Source organism: Phascolarctos cinereus, unplaced genomic scaffold, assembly GCF_003287225.1.
Source record: "Phascolarctos cinereus isolate Bilbo 61053 unplaced genomic scaffold, phaCin_HiC Scaffold_8;HRSCAF=390, whole genome shotgun sequence".
Lineage (NCBI taxonomy): Eukaryota > Metazoa > Chordata > Mammalia > Diprotodontia > Phascolarctidae > Phascolarctos > Phascolarctos cinereus.
The window spans coordinates 58305293-58325010 of record NW_027556291.1 but is presented as its reverse complement, the minus strand read 5'-3'; the positions used below and the strand labels follow the sequence as shown (position 1 = coordinate 58325010).

The 19718-nt window shown below is 35.0% G+C and overlaps 1 pseudogene across 4 annotated transcripts in view; it reads right to left on the bottom strand.

Moving 5' to 3' along the window:
- Window positions 1-19718, bottom strand: part of LOC110202156 (E3 ubiquitin-protein ligase DTX3L pseudogene) — a 31034-nt pseudogene that overhangs the window by 6229 nt on the left and 5087 nt on the right. The window contains exon 4 of one of the 4 annotated variants that reach the window (XR_013483562.1): window positions 5177-5229. The exons of the other annotated variants lie outside the window; for them this stretch is intronic. The product of XR_013483562.1 is annotated as an E3 ubiquitin-protein ligase DTX3L pseudogene, transcript variant X1 (transcript). The remainder of the gene's footprint in view (window positions 1-5176; window positions 5230-19718) is intronic. 4 annotated transcript variants of the gene reach the window in all.

The following is a 19718-nucleotide window of genomic DNA, read 5'->3' as shown; positions in this document are numbered from 1 at the left end:
ATCTAATCAATAACAGAACTATAAGAGGAACATAAAATTAGGAGCCCATCGTTCACCTGAAACTTCAGAGAATTTAGATTATAAATATCCCTTGCTATTTCTATCTTTATTTAAACTGTGCATGTGACATAAACATTGTTAACATTTATTTGAACAAATGTTTAGTAATTACAAATATTTATCAAGTTCTTGGGGTTTTGAAATGTTCTCATTTGTAAAATAATCTTTTCTTATTCGATTGTCATGATGCCCATTGAAATGTGTGAAAAAATTTGTTGTTCAAAAAGAAAAAAATACTGTTAACTACAAGCTAAAGGATTACTGTTACACTGATAAATATATATATATATATATATATATATATATATATATATATGACATTTAAATACAAATCAAAAGTTTTAAATACCATGGAAGGCAGAACTCTTAAAACTTTCCAAATTACACACACACACACACACACACACACACACACACACATCCATACATATATACACACATTTATACATATGCATACATAAATATTCATTTGATCTTCTTGTTTTCTGAACATTTTTACTCATTTTTTCATTTTACAATTTTTACTTTAACTATTATTTTAGAACTCCAAATTTAAATACCACTTAATTTAATTCCAATTCAATTAGATTCAATTATTCAATTCCCTCTTAGGAGCAGAGATAGATATGGATCCAATCCTCACATAAAAACATACATAGAACACTTTTTATAAGATGACCTATGATACACAAATGAATTTACATAAAACTTACCAAGTTAATTTCAACTGCAGCAAAAGACTTGGGATGGGATGTGGAGATACACTTAAGTAATCAGTTTCAAACAGTGCATATCAAATAAGTTGTTTATTAAAACACATGTTTGTACCACAGGAAACAACAAGTGTTATTTCCACATTAATTAAGAATCTTAAATAAAACTGATGTTTCCATTGGTGTAACACAAATTATTCTGTAAGTTACTCTCCTCTAAGAGAATTGATTGCACTAAAATTCATATCTTTAAACCAGACTGAAGATGTTTCTGATTTCATTTTAATGATTAACAGAATAACAGCTTGGTCCCATAAACTGTTACATCAACATCTAATTATTCTTAGATGATTTTGAAACATTTAAGGACCTTATTTTATGCAGAAATACATATCTAGTAACAGGCAGATGACTAGGGCAAGTACTCATTTACTAAGTTGTCTAGCATATAGAAAGGACTATAAGCCAGGCTGAATAGCTCAGATCTTACACACAAGCATTTTATTATAGTAGCTCAGATGTGTTCCAGCCTTAGTCTATGAGATGATTTAACATTGTGTTTTTATCTTTGTTTCACAAGCTTCTTTTATCTTTGTCTAATTATTCCCAAAGCATTCACAAAAAAATGAGCTATTCCAGGGCCTTAATCTTACACATGACAATGTAAGTATCAGCAGGCAGATGACATGCCCAAGTACTAAGTTACTTAATTCTTTGGGATATGGAATGACTACATGTTTAGAATGAAAAGAGTAAGATCTTACGTACTTGAATTGTGCTCATACCTTCTACGATCCACTTTCTCTGATTCTAGAAATTTGCTATAAAAGGAAAAGGCAGGCACACGATTCTAATAGCATCAGAACTAGCCCTTAATGACTCAACACATATATGGCAGGATAAAGCATTCTTAGCTCTGTTTGACTTCAGGTAAGAGTCAGAGTTGATAACCAATCTTGCAGTAATAATTCCACTAGATAGCCAGACTCAGGAATAGCCAGGTGGGAAACATTTCTGTTTAATAAGAAGTAATACAATGGGGAAGCTGAGCCAGAGGACCCTACCTTAGGCTATGCCAAGCTGTACTCTCAACTTTTTCCCAGATATAGGCATCCACCTGTAACAGTTCAGGATCACATTCCTTTTGAATAGCTTTTGGCATTTCTCTCAAATGGTGGATTACTGACTTAATGATACATTAGACGATTATACCTGAATTCAAACTCAAAACATATCACTGACAATCCCAAGATCTTTTATCTCAAATGACAAGTTTCACTAATCACAGCTTAGGGTTAGATAGAGTTGTTTTTACTCTCATGGAGTTGCCATAAGCAATAAAAGTTTACCATGATTCATACATTCATGACAGATTTCACTTACCATTCTTCACTTGCTTTTCTTTTCTTCTCCTTGAGCTAAGACTCATCCTGGTATAAGTATCAATCATTAGAAATCACTTCCACATTATACACAGATTTGTAAATTCTTAGTAAACCAATTTCATTGTTTAGGAACTCCATAACCCATAATAAGCTCTTTTGCAGGGCTGATGACTTGCCCACACAGATGGTCCAGGAACCCAGCAAGTTTACAAAGTAAGAGGAGTCTACAAGGTCTTTTCTTTGTATCATTTCTCACACATAATCAATTACCATTTTTCCTTTAAAAATACCTATGTAGATACTTAATAAGTTTTAATATTATGACAATAATCTCAAATAACTTAGTTAACAATCTTACAACTTTCATAAGTGATAGCCAAATACTTTTAGCTGTAACTTCCTCTTAACTATAGGGAAAGATAGAAATTTCCACTTTCTTAACTTGCAGTTAGAAACCATTATAAAACAGGGTTAGCAAGGCTGATAAAACAACAAAATAGTTTACAATTTTTTTCCACATTCTTTTAGTTGTTCAGTCAGTTCACACTCTAATAACATACAAGTTATGAAATGTTCTTCTAATGGCATAATTGATACAACTAGTTACCAATTTCACAATATAAGAAAATGTAGAAATATAACACTGCCATAAACAATAGTATGTATTTAGGACTTGAAACAATCCCATTAACAATCAGGTAACCTCAATTCAGTTGAATGTATTTCCAAATTACCTTACATAGAAAATAATTTTATCACATTATATTCTTATCATACCTATAATCTTTATAAAGTCATCATGTATGATACAATTACATCTAATTAAAGAAATAATATCAGTTAACATTCACGTAGTGTTTGCTCTATGTCAGACATTGTGTTAAGTGCTTAATAATCATGTGATCCTCATAACAACCCTGGGAGGTGGATGCAATTATTATCCCCTTACAGATTAGTGAACTGAGGTAAAGAGACATGAGTTACATGAGTAACTTGCTTAAGTTCATCCAATTAACAAAATTTCAGATCTATGCATTCTCCCCATTTGTCTTAATGCCAAATAGTATAATAAATTTTGATGTATCACAAATATCATATTAGGAGAGACACATTTCACCTAAAATAAGATAAAAATAAATTAAATCACACAGGAATCTATTTTCCAAATGGTCATGAACCTCAATTCATAATTTTAATTATGTAGTATTATATTTTATACAAGCGATATTTATTCCAAGTATTTCATATTATGGGGTCCATTATTTCCAGCCAGTCCACTGCCAAAGACCATAAAGGTGGCAGTCTGATATTAGGTTTCAATTTACCCCAATTATTACACTTAAGAACATATTTTAATTTAGTTCAAATTTGGGTTTTGCAATCTCGGAAAGAACCCATTGCTTATCAGTTTACTCCTAGCACTCTGTAACTGTTTCTCTATATTCTTCCAAACCAAATAGCAACTGTTAATTACAATAGTTCCCAGTAAGATAAGCACCTGAAGTTTCACACAACCTTCCCACTTAAACAAAGCCAAAACTTTTTCAACCCTTTTCTTTCACCATACTTAAACCTTGTCGAAGTGCTTAAACCTTCTGAAGTTGGCAAAAGTGGACCCAGAGCACATCCAGGGACAGGATGTGTCCCCAACCCTCTTATCTACCTTCTATATTTTCCTTCCAGACTTTATTTCTCTTTCCAAAACTTCCAAAGCAGTTACTCAGACTACACAACTTTCTTTTACTCAAATCCTACATTTCAATCATATTCCAGACTATATTCACTCCACTGAATATTTCCTTTTATAATTTTAGTACATATTGTTGTTTAAAGAAACCCAATGACTTATTAAAACTCTATTCTCCTAGCTGTATAGCTTTACAAGGGGGTGAAAATAATTTGGCCACAGTTCAGAAATGTGAAGGAAGAGAACAGAATCTTTTTAAAAACCTAGATTAGCTAATAAGGCACAGAGAGAGAGAGCTTTGGGGCAAAGTTTTTCCTTGTAAGCTATATGAGCACAATTATAGAGTCTGACACATGAACACAGACACAAGAAACATAAAAAGACCGGTACAAAATGTTACCTCTTGCCTGCCCTTCTATGTATCTCCAGAGGGGTCACGCTGTATATCACACACAAACACATACAGCCTAAAAAATTATTACCCACTTAAAATTGTACTTGTTTTCTTGTATATTCTGACATTTCCTTGTATCAGTCATATCCCAAATAATCTTTGCTTCACTAAGTTTGTCTTCCTATCCTTCTCTCCTGACTCCTGCTGTGTGCAGTCAAAAAAGGGTTGGGTGGGGTGAGAGAAAGAGAAACTTTCTCTGTTCTTTATTCTATGATACAGAGGGCAATGGCCATTTCCGAGTCTCTCTTAACAGCACTCAAAGTTCTCATCTTTGCCTAGGCTATAAATCTACAAATCAACTTTGAAATGCACATCTGACTAGAATTCCAGATATTTGAATCTTTCGGCCAATTACCTGCAGGTTCTTAGGGCTGTATAGCTGTAACATTTAGCCCTTGGCAGTCCCCTTGGGGGGTGGGAGGGATAAAGCCATCTTTGGACACTTTATTACCCATGGGGAACACAGAGAGAGACAAAAACAACCCCCCCCATTTTATATTTTCAACTCATACCCATTTATTTTATTTATTATTTTTCATTCACTTAATCATGTTTTAGTCAATAATTAGTCAATAATACCAGGGCTCACCTGAGCTTTCTTTGACTGCAATTTGGCCAGACCACCCAGATACAAGGCTCACTCACCATGAACCCTCCTCAGGACGCCCTTAGGCCAGCAATACCTGGAAACAGAGCTAGAGCTCTCTTTGGCCAAGTCTTCCAGCTAGCAACAACCTAAATCTGGAGTGGAGTAACTCAATCCTGTCCTAGCTAAGATAACCATGATTATCATCCAGCGAAATTATCCAGACTGGACTTTCAAATCAGCTTTGGCTAGAATACCCTTATAAACAACAACAACAAAAAAAGGCCTTACCTTTCAACCCTTAACCACAGACAACTTGACTTCTCTTGTAATAGGGAACTCAGCTGAAAGAGATGAGAGTTCAAGATATGAGTGGAGAAGTGAAACTCCCCCAACCAGAACTCTGATACAGATGGGGCACAAAGGGGCCCCATAATGGTACCTAGTCCTGTATCTGCAGCCCTTGGCCAGTCTGAATTACTTTTTCTCATCATATCCCACAGCTGCACCATTTATTGTTAACCAAAAACAATATCACAAGTCCATAAGACATGTGTTGCAACTGGATTTATTACAAGAGAAAAGGCAGATGCATATGGGAACTCTCTATCCAGGCATGGGGAACCTGCAGCCTCGAGGCCACATGTGGCCTTCTAGGTCCTTTGGTATGGCCTTTTGACTGAGTCCAAGTTTTACAAAACAAATCCTTTTATTAATGGGATTTGTTCTGTGAAGTTTGGATTCAGTCAAAAGGCCACACTTGAGGATCTAGAGGGCCACATGTGGCCTAAAGGCCACAGGTTCCCTACCCCTGCCCTATGCCAAAGAGCCTAACTGTGCAGGGAAAGCTTTGGTATTTAAGTTACAGGGAAAGGGGAAAGTTATAGGGTAGGGGAAAAGGACAAATCCTTTCCCAAAGGGGAGGAGATATCACGAATAAGTAAAATGGCAAAAGCAGATTTCTTTCCTCTTGGGAACTGCTAGACCATGAACATATATGAGGTCTGCATATCTACAAAAGTCTCAGCAGTAGAAACAGTTTTTCAGTCTGGTGCAGACTGATTGGTGCCTGTCTTGACTCCCAAGGACACACAGGGAGTCCAGCTTGGGGTGCAAACAGCAAATCATGTCACCTCGGGGCAGGGAGGCTTCATCCTTGACACATTCAGGCCCTCTTGCATACTCCAGGTCAGTTTTTCTGGAAAATATGGCAACTCAAAAAGACAAGTTTAGGGGACCCCTAACAACAGTTATATGTTAACAAAACTGAGAACTCTTGGTCCCGATGGATGCACAGGAGAATTCTATCAAATTTTCAAAGAACAAATCATACCTATACTTTATAAATCATTCTCAAAAATTGAGGGAGATAAGCACTATAACAGAACTCTCTTATGAGATAAATATAGTCCTAATAGCTAAACTAGGGACAGGCAAGGTATGGCAAAAGAAAACCTCCTTAGCTATTTGATTTCAGGTAAAAGTCTTAGATACCTTTTGGAACAGTCAATCAAGCAACAGAATTCCACATTATTCAAAAAGTGTCATAGCCTAGTCTAGAATCAACTAAAGTGGAAAATTCCTGCGTAAAAAGGAGATAACACTGGGGAAATTAATTCAAGAGGCTCTTGCCATTACTTTCCTACAGCTGTCTTTTCAAACTACTCAGTCTTCAACATTCACTTTTTGTGGTTTAGAGGAGGATACAATTGCTGTTTTTTTTTTTCCTGTTGCAATAACAGTTGGTTTATAATGAATAAGAATAAAACATTTATCTTCCTTACTTATTAAGCACATACAAAGTTTATCCCACGGGTGGGGAACCTGAGGCCTGGAGGCCACGTGTGGTCTTCTATGTCCTTGGGTGCGGCAGCCTTTTGGCTCAGTCTAAGTTTTACAGAACAAATCCTTTTATTAAGGGGATTTTTTCTGTAAAGTTTGGATTCAGTCGAAGGGCTGCACTTGAAGACCTAGAGGATTACATGTGGTCTTGAGGCTGAAGGCTCCCCACCCCTGGTCTATCCAAAAGCATTTCTTTATCATTTTATTTTTCTAGTTCAAACATCCTGATGTAAAAATCAAGAAGAAATTTAAAAAACACATTATGGAGTTTTATACATAAAGTGAACATATGGTGGTTCACTCATACCCAAGAAACAAAACATAAAAACCAATCACAATTATTATCTTTTATGTCTGTAAGTATTTATAGTAACCCCTAGATTGAAAAGGAAAGCCCTTTGTAACTGGAGTCTGTTGATATTAAGTAGACTGTGAGTGTTCCTGTGGCAGGAGGGGCTTTGTCCCTCTATGAGACAATGTCCCATATCACTTCTAGTCTCAGGGGAGATTTTATAAGGCACTCAATGTTATACTAATTCTTGTGCCTTCTTCTTTCACAGAGTTAATAAGATTTATGATCCTTATAAGGATGGAAAATATAAAGAGATTTCTCAAGCAAACCAGGTAACTTTGACAAAACAGAACATATTCACTTAAATATTAAAAACAAATCTTCAAACAAAAGTTTCTAATAAGTAACAGTTCAAAGTTATAAAACGGGAGCATTCAAATCAAAAGATGAGCTAACCTCCAACAAATGTATTCCACTCTAGTTATCATATTTCAAATTGACAGCATATATAATAATTTCCCAAAATCATAATATAAGAAATTATGAGCATATTACCAAAATAAAACAATATCTGGATTTAAAACATAGACCCAAAATAAAATTTATTGTCAGTCAAATGATATCAATCCAGGAGAATGTTGTTCTGAATTACTTTACAAAAACAAATTTCATACGTCTGTCAATTCAGACATTCTATTCTAGTTTCATTCAGAGACTAGTACAGAGTAACAATGATCCAATAACACTTAAGAGCTATTCAGTTGTTTAGTTGTTTTTCAGCTGTGTCTGAATCTTTGTGACCTCATTTGGAGTTTTCTTAGCAAAGATAATGGATTGGTTTGCAATTTCCTTCTCCAGCTCACTTTATAGATAAGGAAACTGAAGCAAACAGGGTTAAATTGCCCAAGGTCACACAGCTAATAATTATCTGAGGCCAGATTTGAACTGAGGTCTTCTCAACTCCAGGCCCCATACTCTGACCCCTTTGGGGCTATAAGGGAGGACAAAAGCATTACCATTCGAGGCATAAATCAACCCACACTGTGAATAATAATTTTCCTAATTCACTAATCAAAACCCAGTAGAAAAATTTCAAAATCTTTAACTTAAAGTTATTCAGTATGTCAACCATCTCCAGAGCTCTAAATATGATTTAATTTTAACAGAAAACTTTCATTTACACTTTTCATTTTTGCAGTCTAGAATAATTTTTTCCATAGCACCAAATTTTAAGTGTTGTTTTGCATCAAGATCTATTTTACTTAAAGGGGGTCAAATATCACAATTGCCCAAAGTGAAAAAACACACTTCACTTTAAGTAAGACTGTATTATAATTCTGTTTAGGATTAATGCAATAAAATCCAACCTGGAGTTATTGTTATAAATGGAATCCTACAGAATTCTCAAATTTCACAAGGCCCATTCATCACCAGAACTTCAAATTATAGACCCCACTACCTTCAGTAAGTCTATTGCCAAGGATTGACTTGGCAGTCCTGCTTTTTCAACTCTGTCTTTTGGGTAGATTCTAAGTTCTTTGGAAATGTGTAACCTCTGTTACATAATAAAGAAATTGTTAATGTATATTCCCCACCTAAAGATTAGAATATATACTTCTATTGGTCCTTTGAGGACAGAATTTTAGTATGTTATTCTCAAATGGTTTCATGATACTGATGGCAAATGAAAAGTTGGAAATACTGAGCCCTCTATGAAGGAATGAAACGGGAGGAGTTTTTTTGACCTATCATGCAAGCCTTTAATCAAAGGAGAGAGGTAATAGAATCACAAGATTAAAGTGGGGGAAAATTAAATATGAAAGCTAAATCAAAATTAAAGGTGGTGAGATTTCTGATAGCTAATATAACCCAGAGGAAGAATGATGGAGATTCCTGGAGAGGAAACAAAGTAGTAGAAATTATAGGAAATAAAAAAAGAAATTATAGGAAATAAGAAAGTAGGAATTCTACCTAGAGAGACACTTTGGCAGGAGCCATTTTTCTTGACCTTGCAGCCCTCTAGTTTTAATTAGCACCCAGAGAGAAAGAGTCAACCTAGGGCACATAGGAACTGTGGAAGACCAAATTTCCATGATGATGTGATTTCTGGTGATGAGGATATCTGCAAAGAAGAATGATATTCCCAGTGTGGAATCCAAGCAGAGAAATTGGAGGTACAGTAAGAGAGGGAAATTCAAAAATAGTAAAAGAAGACTCTTGAAAACAAGAAAAACTATAGAACAATTTCCCTGATGAATACTGTTGCATAAACTGTAACTAAAACGCTAGCAAAAAGAGTATAACAGTACTATCACACAAAGATCATCCAATATGACCTAGTGCTTTTTAACTCAGGAATTAATATGAGGGATTGATACCAGGTGGGAGTCATGTCAGGGCAGGTTCAATATTAGGAAAACCATCATCAGAATTGAACATATTGACAATAATCACATGGTTATTTTAATAGATGCATATAAAGTTTTGGATATTTGTTCCTATTAAAAACAGCACTGAGGAAACAAAACATTACTTTTTGAAGGGTCTATAACTGTTGACTTACAGAGAGTCAACTAATAAACTAGTGGAAATAATTAATAACTTTATTATGGCAGAGCCAATAATTTTTAGATAGTTTTGTCATTTCTAGCATTCCTATGCCCTACCCAGAAACAAGTACTATTCTCCCAACTTCTTACATCTATGTTTCTGTGAATAGGGTTTTGTAATTGTACTCATCTAGTTTGTCTCTTGCCGGGTAGACTCCCACCTCTTTTATTCAGCCTGCAGTTATTTTGAATGGTCTTTTTCTTTCTTTTCCTGCTGTGTTTTTTTGGGAATGTAGAGAAATGTTGCTGATTTCTGTGGATTTATTTTATATCAGGCAACTTTGTTGAAGTTGTTAATAATTTCAACTTTCCTTCTTCCTAACTCTCTATTCTTCTTTCTGTATTCTCTTCCTATTTCCCCTCCCCATCTCTCTATCCTTCTCCATCCTTCTTTCCTTTCCTTTCTTTCTCTTTCCCATTCTCTCCCTCTCCATCTTTCTCTTTTCTCTCTCTCTCTCTCTCTCTCTCTCTCTCTCTCTCTCTCTCTGCTAACACCCTCTGCCTTTCTCTCTCTTACTCCCTGTCTCATTGTCTCTTTCTGTATCTCTTTGTTCATCCTTCTCTCTCTGCTTCTCTGCCCCCTTCTCTCTGTCTGTTGTTCTTCCCTCTCTCTATGCACTGTCAAACCCCAATTTATTACAGAGTCTGTTCTAAGAAAGAGATAAACAAGATTAGGGTGCATGTGTTCATGGTTTAATTTCACTCAAGCTGGCTTGACATGCATTGCATGGGAGTTCAATCCAAAACTGGTTCAGAACTAGCTCAATTTGGGATTTTGGGGTACAGAATTATATGCCCTTCGAAGAGTAAGTGCTCCCAAGGGGTGCCAATCAATCATGATTGGTTGACATACTAAGAGGTGGGTTATATTAAAATGAGGTCTAGAGTATGTGACTTAGGTCACTTAAAAACATGGGCCTATATCACCCACCACCAAAGGAAATACCAACCCCGGTCTTGGAAATCTGTCTCCACCTGAACCTGCATAGAGTAGGATAAATCAGTTCAGACTTGGGTTGGAGTTTGACCAAGATAAGAAGATTCAATGCAATCTCATTATCAGAAATGTCCTTCTGAAGCACTTTGGATGGAAGGCTGGGGGGGGGGGCGGGCTGGGAGCTCTGAGTCTCCAAGACACAGATTACCCAGAGAAATCATTTTTCACGTTCCCCCATATGATTCTAATGAAAGCTGTAGCCTTCTCAATGAATCATTAACTTATATGGTCAACACTTCATCAAGGAGTTTTGGGGACTTATAACAATATGGGAGAGGGGAGGGAGAAATTGATCAACACATTGACAAACCAAGGGGCAGTCCCCTTAGTAAGTAAATAGCAACGGGGAAATGTAAACAACAATTTGTCCATTTAAGGGGCTCAGAAGTCTTATCTCAGCTGTCTAGGAGGACATCATCTGATGAAGTTTTCTGGTCTGAGTGTTGTTCAGGCAGTCTCCAGTGGAGTGTCTTCTTGTAGAGTTCCTCTTTCTTGTGTCCACTCTCCTACAAAATTGATCTTAACACAATTTTAAATTACCTTGCCAATAACCAGGACAAATAATGAAAGTTAACTCAACCCTTATGTCTCTATTATTATAATATCCAAATTGGAACCTTGGCCAATTGTCATGTTGATAATAAACTCAAATAAAAACAGGAAAATTAAAACCCAGTTTAAATTTTTTTATACTTCATATTCATTTCCCCATCAGGAGGATGAGATTCCACTAAGGAATTAACAACAGAACAAGTTTTATAAAAAGATGGACTCCAATACATATATAATACATTGAGTGATCAATTTAAAAACAGTACATATCAAATTAAAAAAACAATTCCAACTTCTGGTCATGTTCAAATAAATAACCCCTAATTAAATTGGCTGCTTCTTCTAAGGCACTTACAAGATAGACCACAAGCCATTCTCCTTTTAACATTAACTAATTGTAACAAACTGAGACCGGTAATATATTAACTAAGTAACAGAATAACATCCTGCTTTAACAAACCCTTGGCCTGATTATCCCCGTACCATTATGAGGAATTAAAGGACCCTAACTTACACAGGAATACATACTAGTAATAGATGTCAAGGCTAAATACTTAATTCTAAAATTCTAAGCCAAATAGCTCAATCTTATACTTGCATCTTACTACAATAACCTCAGATGTTCTAGCATCAATCTACTATTTAATAAATTTAATATTGTGCTTACAAAACTTTTTGATTGTAGAAATTTTCCATAAAAGAAGAGGGACATAATTAAAGTAAGGGGACAATATTTCCCTAACTTCATGTCAATTCCAGGCAAAAGTGATATAGATGGCCAACTGCATTGAGTCAGGCTTAAAGTCTGCCAGGTGTCATAGTAGGAAAATTGAGTTAAGAGAATCCTACCTCAGCTCATGCAAAAGAGTCATTCTCTCCACCTTCCCATGAGAACACTCTTTGCAGTTCATATACCCCCCACAGGGTTGCTGGCATCATGGGTCAGTGGCTCAATAGCATTCCTTGATAACCATACCTGAAGTCAGACTCAGAATCTAACAGTCAGTTAACAGTCTTATATGGTCTTGAATAACAAGTTCCAATAATCAGATTTTCAGATGTGACTATAATCTCACATTAGTTAGGGAACACCTTTAAAGTGAGCCTAAAGTAGTTTGCATGCATTCCTACACATGTTCTAGTTCCTGATTAAATAACAACATAAAATATTTCAGGAATTGAATTTTATACATATGATAAGTTCAAACACTAATTTTAACTCATGTTTAGGCCATGGAATGAATTTTGATCAAAACAGCAAGATTTTTCACACTTGCAGCTCATTACAGTAATGGCTTTAGTATTAATACCTCTGATGTTGCTCCCATTGAGCGGCTGACTCTGACTCTGTTTCTCAGAAAGCACCCATTAAGGCCAGTCTAAGGACACAACAAATCTAGGACTGAAACTTGAAATTCACAGCAGGTTTGGACATAATTATCATTAATATCAATTATTACTGCAACAAAGTAGCTTGCAAATGGAAATTTAGTTAGGCCTTTTAAAATCACACAAAAGAATCAAAACATTTCTTCATAAAAGTATTTCCCTTTCTTAAAAACAGCTTACAATTTATCTTGTTACTATAACAAACTAAATTAATTACAAGGAGATTTTACAAGGTCCTTTCTTTGCACAATTACCAATTGCATAATCACAAAAATACTTTTGTAAATACTTGATTTAAACAATAACTCCAAATAGGTTAATTAACAATCTTAATTTTCATAAGTGAGAACCAAATAATTTTAGCTGAAACTTGGAAGTTTATGATTTCTTATATTACAGTACTTCAAAATGGTCAGATAGAATGACCTAACAACTTCTTAACTCACTTATTTTTTTTTCTCTGACAGTACAATTTTTAATCTAACAACATCTAGATTATAAAAGAAATTGCTTTTCTAACAACATAGGTAATGTAATTGTTTACCATGTTGCACAATTTAGAAATGCAACAATACACTACACATTATGATGCATTTAAAACTTGAAAAAACCCATTATCAATTTAGATAAATGCATTTCTAAATCACCTTGCATAGAGAATCATTCATTTCATCATTAATATGCTGAAACTACAATCTGAAACCACTTTATTTCACAATAGCTAAGATTTCACATGAAAAAAATCTGCTCTCATAGTAAATATCAATATTATTAAAGTTACTCATTTATAACCAAATATACTTCATTAAATGTTTTCAAAATTTTATTGCATCTTATTTTTTAATTATTTTTAAGGTCCAATTCATATGCAACAAAATCCAGATTAAAATTGCTTTGACACCATTTCTACCTCACAGTGGTCTCTCAAATTTTACAATCTATGAGAATTTTAGAAATACAATACAATTTAGAAATGCAATAATAATAAACTTCAGATGACATCAATTGCATTTTCAGATTATCACATATAGAAATTATTGATCATATTACTTTTGATATTTTAAAACTACTTCAAAGTTATCAGGTATGGAACAATTACATTAAATTAGAGAGATAATAATAATCTTGTGTCTAGCATAAGCTAGTCACTGTGTTAAGCATTTTACAATAATGTGATCCTCACAATATCCCTGGGAAGTGGGTTCCACTATTATCCCTTTACAGAACAGTGAACTGAGGTAAACAGACTTAAATCAAATCAAATCTGGATTTATAATTGCTAATGATAAACATTTGATTTTTTTAAATCCAATACTCTTGGCCCTTTAAAAGGAAAATATTCTCCATAAATTCATACATTCCCTTGAAAAAAGACACGTGGTCTGGGAAATACACATAAAGCTTTACAAACAGTTTGAAATAACCTGTAATCATCAGGTTAGCTTAAAATATGCTGGGCCAATTTTGGCCCAGACAAAAGGAGATATAAGGAATTTGATTTAGTGACAGGGTGTGGCTGGTTTCCCCAGGCATAAACCTCCAGAGCCTCCAATAATTAATTGAACAGTATAAGGAAACATCTCAAGATTTTTTAATAATCACAGACCACAATAACCAGTATCTTTACCACAGCCAATATTTATGTAAGATTAGATTTAATAAGGCCTTCCTATGGGTTTATCCTGCAGGGCAGGTAGAGATAATTCCTTCTAACCCTCTATAACCTTATTTATTGGTTTTCAAATCAAGCTACAACATTTTCATTTTTAATCTTTCTACTTAAAACAAAATCAAACTTCCTTACACTGTGATCTGAAGCTGGTGCAAAGGCACCCACAACAACTATCCAAGGATGGGGGAGCTTAGAGCACATGGCACTCCCATCTATTCCCAAATCATTTTTTTCTACCCATCATATTTTTGCTCAAACCTTTATCTGGCTTTCCTAATCTTTCACACCCATTATTCAGACTCCCTCCACTTTCCTTTACATTCCAAATTAAAAAATTATGTTAACCGCACTTTTGTCCTGCTTCTCTTCCCCCATTAGAATCTGGAGGAAGTTAATGACTAGCAATTTACAAATCAAGAGAGCTGCATTTCCCCCATACCCTTCACAAACAGCTTTTATAATGTTAATGCTTAAAAGACAGGAAAACCCTTATTTTTGCAATTTTAAACACATTGCCATGACATCAGATGCATTGGCAGGAGACATGCAAAGACAGCAATTCAAACTCTCAGCTTTTTCCTCTCTCTCAGCCTATGCCTGGTTTAGGTTCTTATCAGTCTAAAGCTGCTTGCTAACTAATTCCACCATCCACTAATTTCTGGGAGTCTCTCCCTGATTTTTTATTCCATTACTCATGTCATCCCAATTTGGCCAATGTTGGGACTCTCCCTCCAAAAAAAAAAAAAGAGTCTTAATCTCCCACTGAAAGCCTAAGGTGAGAGTTCTTTCCCAATGCTCCCTCTAATTACAGACCTCAGAAATTCCTTAGAAGTTTTTCTGGTTGCTTTTTAAATTTTTCACCACAAACGTGGAACATTTTACAAACACACAGAGACAGAAACAGCTTGACAAGACAAAGTGCACACGAATCTAATTTTCTTGTTGGCTTTTTAGACTTAGTTTTTTTTTAAGATAAACCAATTTAGAATTAGCAGATTACAATAAAATTTATATTACACTGGTCAAAATTCAGAGTTTTCACATGCCAATTTACTCTGACTTACCCTTAGCCAATTACAGAGAATGTCCTTCAGAGGAGACTTTTTTTTTTGAGGTCCCCAATCCCAGAGTTACTTGGTGAAAAATGGACTGCAACCTAAAATAGATAAGGAGCAGGGACTTTGGAGATGACCTAGCCACCCTTTGGAGCTGGGACTTCAGGAGAAAGTTTTGTGGGCACCCATTCTAAGAAATGTTGGGGTGAAAAAATATACCCCCAAAATCCAAGTCCAAATGCAAGTCATGGCACCATTTAATGTCCAACCCCAATTTATTACAGAGTCTGTTCTAAGAAAGAGACAAACAAGATAAGGGTGTATGTGTCCATGGTTTAATTTCTCTCAAGCTGGCTTGACATGGATTGCATGGGAGTTCAGTCCAAAACTGGGACCCCTAAGGGGGCCAGTTCAGAACTGGCTCAATTTGGGATTTTGGAGTACAGAATTATATGCCCTTCAAAGAGTAGGTGTTCCCAAGGGGTGCCAATCAATAGTGATTGGTTGACTTACTAGGAGGTTGGTTATATTAAAATGAGGTCTTGAGTAGTGACTTAGGTCACTTAGTAAACACGGGCCTATATCACCCACCATCAAAGGAAATACCACCTCCAGTCTTGGAAATCTGTCTCCACCTGAACCTGCATAGAGTAGGATAAAATCAGTTCAGACTTGGGTTGGAGTTTGACCAAGATAAGAAGATTCAATGCAATCTCATTATCAGAAATGTCCTTCTGAAGCACTTTGGATGGAAGGCTGGTGGGGGGGAGGGGCTGGGAGCTCTGAGTCTCTAAGACACAGATTACCCAGAGAAATCATTTTTTGCAGTACCTACCTCTCTCATTCTTTCTGTATCTCTCTTTCTGTCTCTGTCACTCTCTCAAACTCCATCCTTCTCAATTTCTTTTTCTGTCTTTATCTCTATGCATATGTTTTTCTCTTTTCTGTCTTTCTACTTTTCTCCCTGCCTCCCCCCCCTCCTTCTCTCTATCCCCATGTTTTTGTTTCTCTCTCTCTTTTTTTCTCTCTGAAAAGACTAGACAGGTGAGAATTAACAATATTGGAACTTAATAATCCAAAGTTCAATATGGTAGAAAATATATGTTACTCTTAGGAAAGAACTCCCAATTTGATAAAAGAAAACTGCTGGAAAACTGGAAAGCAGTCTTGTAGAAAGTAGGCTAAGATGGTATCATATTCCAGAATTAATTTTAAATGGATATGTGACCTTATGATCATGAAATAAAAATATCAGAAGAGAAACAGATCATATACCTCTCACTGTTATGGGTAGGAGATGTATTCTTAACCAAATAAAGGTTAGAGGCAAGTATAAAAGATAAAACAAATGCTATAAATTACATAAAAAGGAAAGGCTTCTGCACAGACAAAATGAGTGCAACTTGGATAAGCAAGGAAATGGTCGAATGGGGAAAAAAAAGCTTTGTATCAACTTGCTCTTACAAGGTATTAGTATCCAAGATATATAAACAATTAACAGATACATAAGAGAACAAAAGAGATTAGATAAGCAGTAAAAGAATATGTACAAACAATTCTCAAAAGCAGAAGTGAAAAATATTTACAGCCACATTGAAAAAATGCCACAAATCTCTACTAAGAGAGATGCAAATCAAAATAACCCTGACGTTCTGCCTCATACCTTGACAACTGGCAAAATGACAAAAGATGGGAATAATCAGTGTTGGAGGAGTTATGGGAAGTGAGGCACACTAAGAACTACAGATAGAATTGTGAATTGGTACAACCATTTTGTAAAGGAATTTGGAATTACGTAAAGAAAGTGACTAAAATGTCCATATTTTTTGACCCAGAAACTCCATTACTGCGTTTATTTATTTATTTTTTGGCGAGGCAATTGGGGTCAGTGACCTGCCCAGGGTCACACAACTAATAAGTGCCAAATGTCTGGTCTGAGACTGGATTTGAACTCAGGTCCTCCTGACTTCAGGGCCTCTGCTCTGTCTACTGAGTCACCTAGCTGCTCCAGGTTTATTTCTTAAGGAGGCCACTGATAAGCAGAAAAATCCTATTAGGAAAAAAATGTTTATAGCACTACTTGTGGAGTTAGCGAAAAAATTAGAAACAAAGTAGATCTGACCAGCTGGGGATTTGCAAAGCAAATCATGATGCATGAATGTAATGGAATATTACTGAACTATAATGATGAACATGAATAAGATAACTATGGAAAGATCTATATAAACTGATACAGTCAAGAAAGGAGAGCCAAGGAAGCAATATACACAAAGTTTTTAACAATGTAAATGGAAAGAGCAAAGAGACATGCAAAAAATTAAATAGAGAGACAGATAGCAAAATTATAAAGAAATCTGTTGAAATGTATTGAAGGGAGAGGTATTAGAATACACCCATAATCCGATACTTAGTGGAGGTGAGAGGTCCATAGGGGTTGCAATGTATCAATCAATTGTACTCATTTTCTTTTGTTTTCTTTATTTTGCATCAATGTCACCATTGTTGAAGAAAGAGATAAGAGGTTGGCAGCCAAATAGCTTAAAGGGTAGAGGGTTGCAGATTAAAACATGCTTTCTCTGTCCCAATAAATACTTTGCAAAGTATGGGGGGCGGGGGGAAGGAGAGAAGGAAGATAATGACAACAACCAGACAACACATCAAAATTTGTGAGATGCAGAGAAAGCAGTGTTTAGAAGAAATTTTTATATCTTTAAACACTTACATCAATAAATAAGAGAAAGAGCAGATCAATGACCTGGGTATGCAACTTAAAAAATGAACAACCTCCAATTAAACAACAAAATCAAAATCCTAAAAATCACAGAAAAAAATAAAATCAAAAGTAAAAACACACCATTGAACTAATAAATAAAGCTAGAATCTGGTTTATGAAAAAAAAACCTATAAATTAAATAAATCATTGGTTAATTTGATTAAAAATAAAAGAAAAAAACAAATTACCAGTATCAAAAATGAAAAAGGTGAATCCACCACCAAGGAAGATGAAATTAAAGCAATTATTAGGAACTACTTTTCCCAATTATGTGCTAATAAAACTGACAATGTACATGAAATGGATGAAAATTTACAAAAACATAAATTGCTCGGATGAACAGAAGAGGAAATAGAATTCTTGAATAATCCTATCTTAGAAAAAGAAATTGTACAAGCCACAAATTAGCTCCCTAAGAAAAATCTCCAGCACCAGATGGATTTACAAGTGAATTCTACCAAATGCTTATCTATTTGACAAAACAAATAAAGGAGTCCTACCAAATTCCTTCTATGACACAAATATGGTTTTGATGCCTAAACCAGGGAGAGCAAAAGCAGAGAACGACTATAGACTAATTTCCATAATGAATACTGATGTAAAGTTTTTTAAACAAAATACTAGCAAGGAGATTACAGCAATACATCGCAAAAATCACATTTGATCAGGTGTTATTTATACCAGGAATATAAAGCTGATTCAATACTGGGAAAACTATAAGCATAACTGATCACATAACTAACAAAAACAACAAAAATCATATGATTATACCAATAGGCACAGGAAAAGCTTTTGACAAACTGCAACACCCATTCTTATTAAAAACTCTAGAAAGTATAGAAATAAGCGCAGCCTTTCATAAAATGAATTATTTACCCAAAACTTAGAGCACACATTATCTCTAATGGGGAAAAAGGAGAACCCTTCCCAATAAGGCCAGGGGTGAAGCAAGGATATCCATTATCACCATTATCATTCAATATTGTACTAGAAATGCTAGCTATAGCAATAAGACAAGAAAAATAAATTACATAGGAGTAGGGAATGAGACAACTATCATTCTCTGTAGAAGATATGATGGTATACTTAGAGAACTCTGGAGAATCAACTCAAAAAGTAGCTGAAACAATGAACAACTTTACAAAGGTTTCAGAATATAAAATAAACCCACATAAATCATCTACATTTCTATATTTTCCCAAAAAAATTCAGTAGGAAGAGCTGGAAAGAGAACCTCCATTTAAAATAACAACTCAATATAAAATACTTGGGAGTCTATCTGTAAGACAAACTCAAGAACTATATGAACACAATTATGAAACACTTTTCACATAAAGACAGATCTAAAGAATTAGAAAAAATATTAATTGCTCATGGATAAGCCAAAACAATATAATAAAATGACAATTCTACCTAAATTAATTTATTCATTCAGTACCATACCAATCATACTACTAAAGAATTATTTCATAGAGGTAGAAAAAATAGTAACAGAATTCATCTGGAATAATAACGGGTCAAGAATATCAAGGAAAACAATGGAAAACAATGTGAAGGAAGGCTTCAAAGCAGTGTCAGATTTCAAACTGTGTTACAAAGCAGTGATTATCAAAACAACTTGGCTAAGAAATAGAGTGCTGGATCAGCTGAAT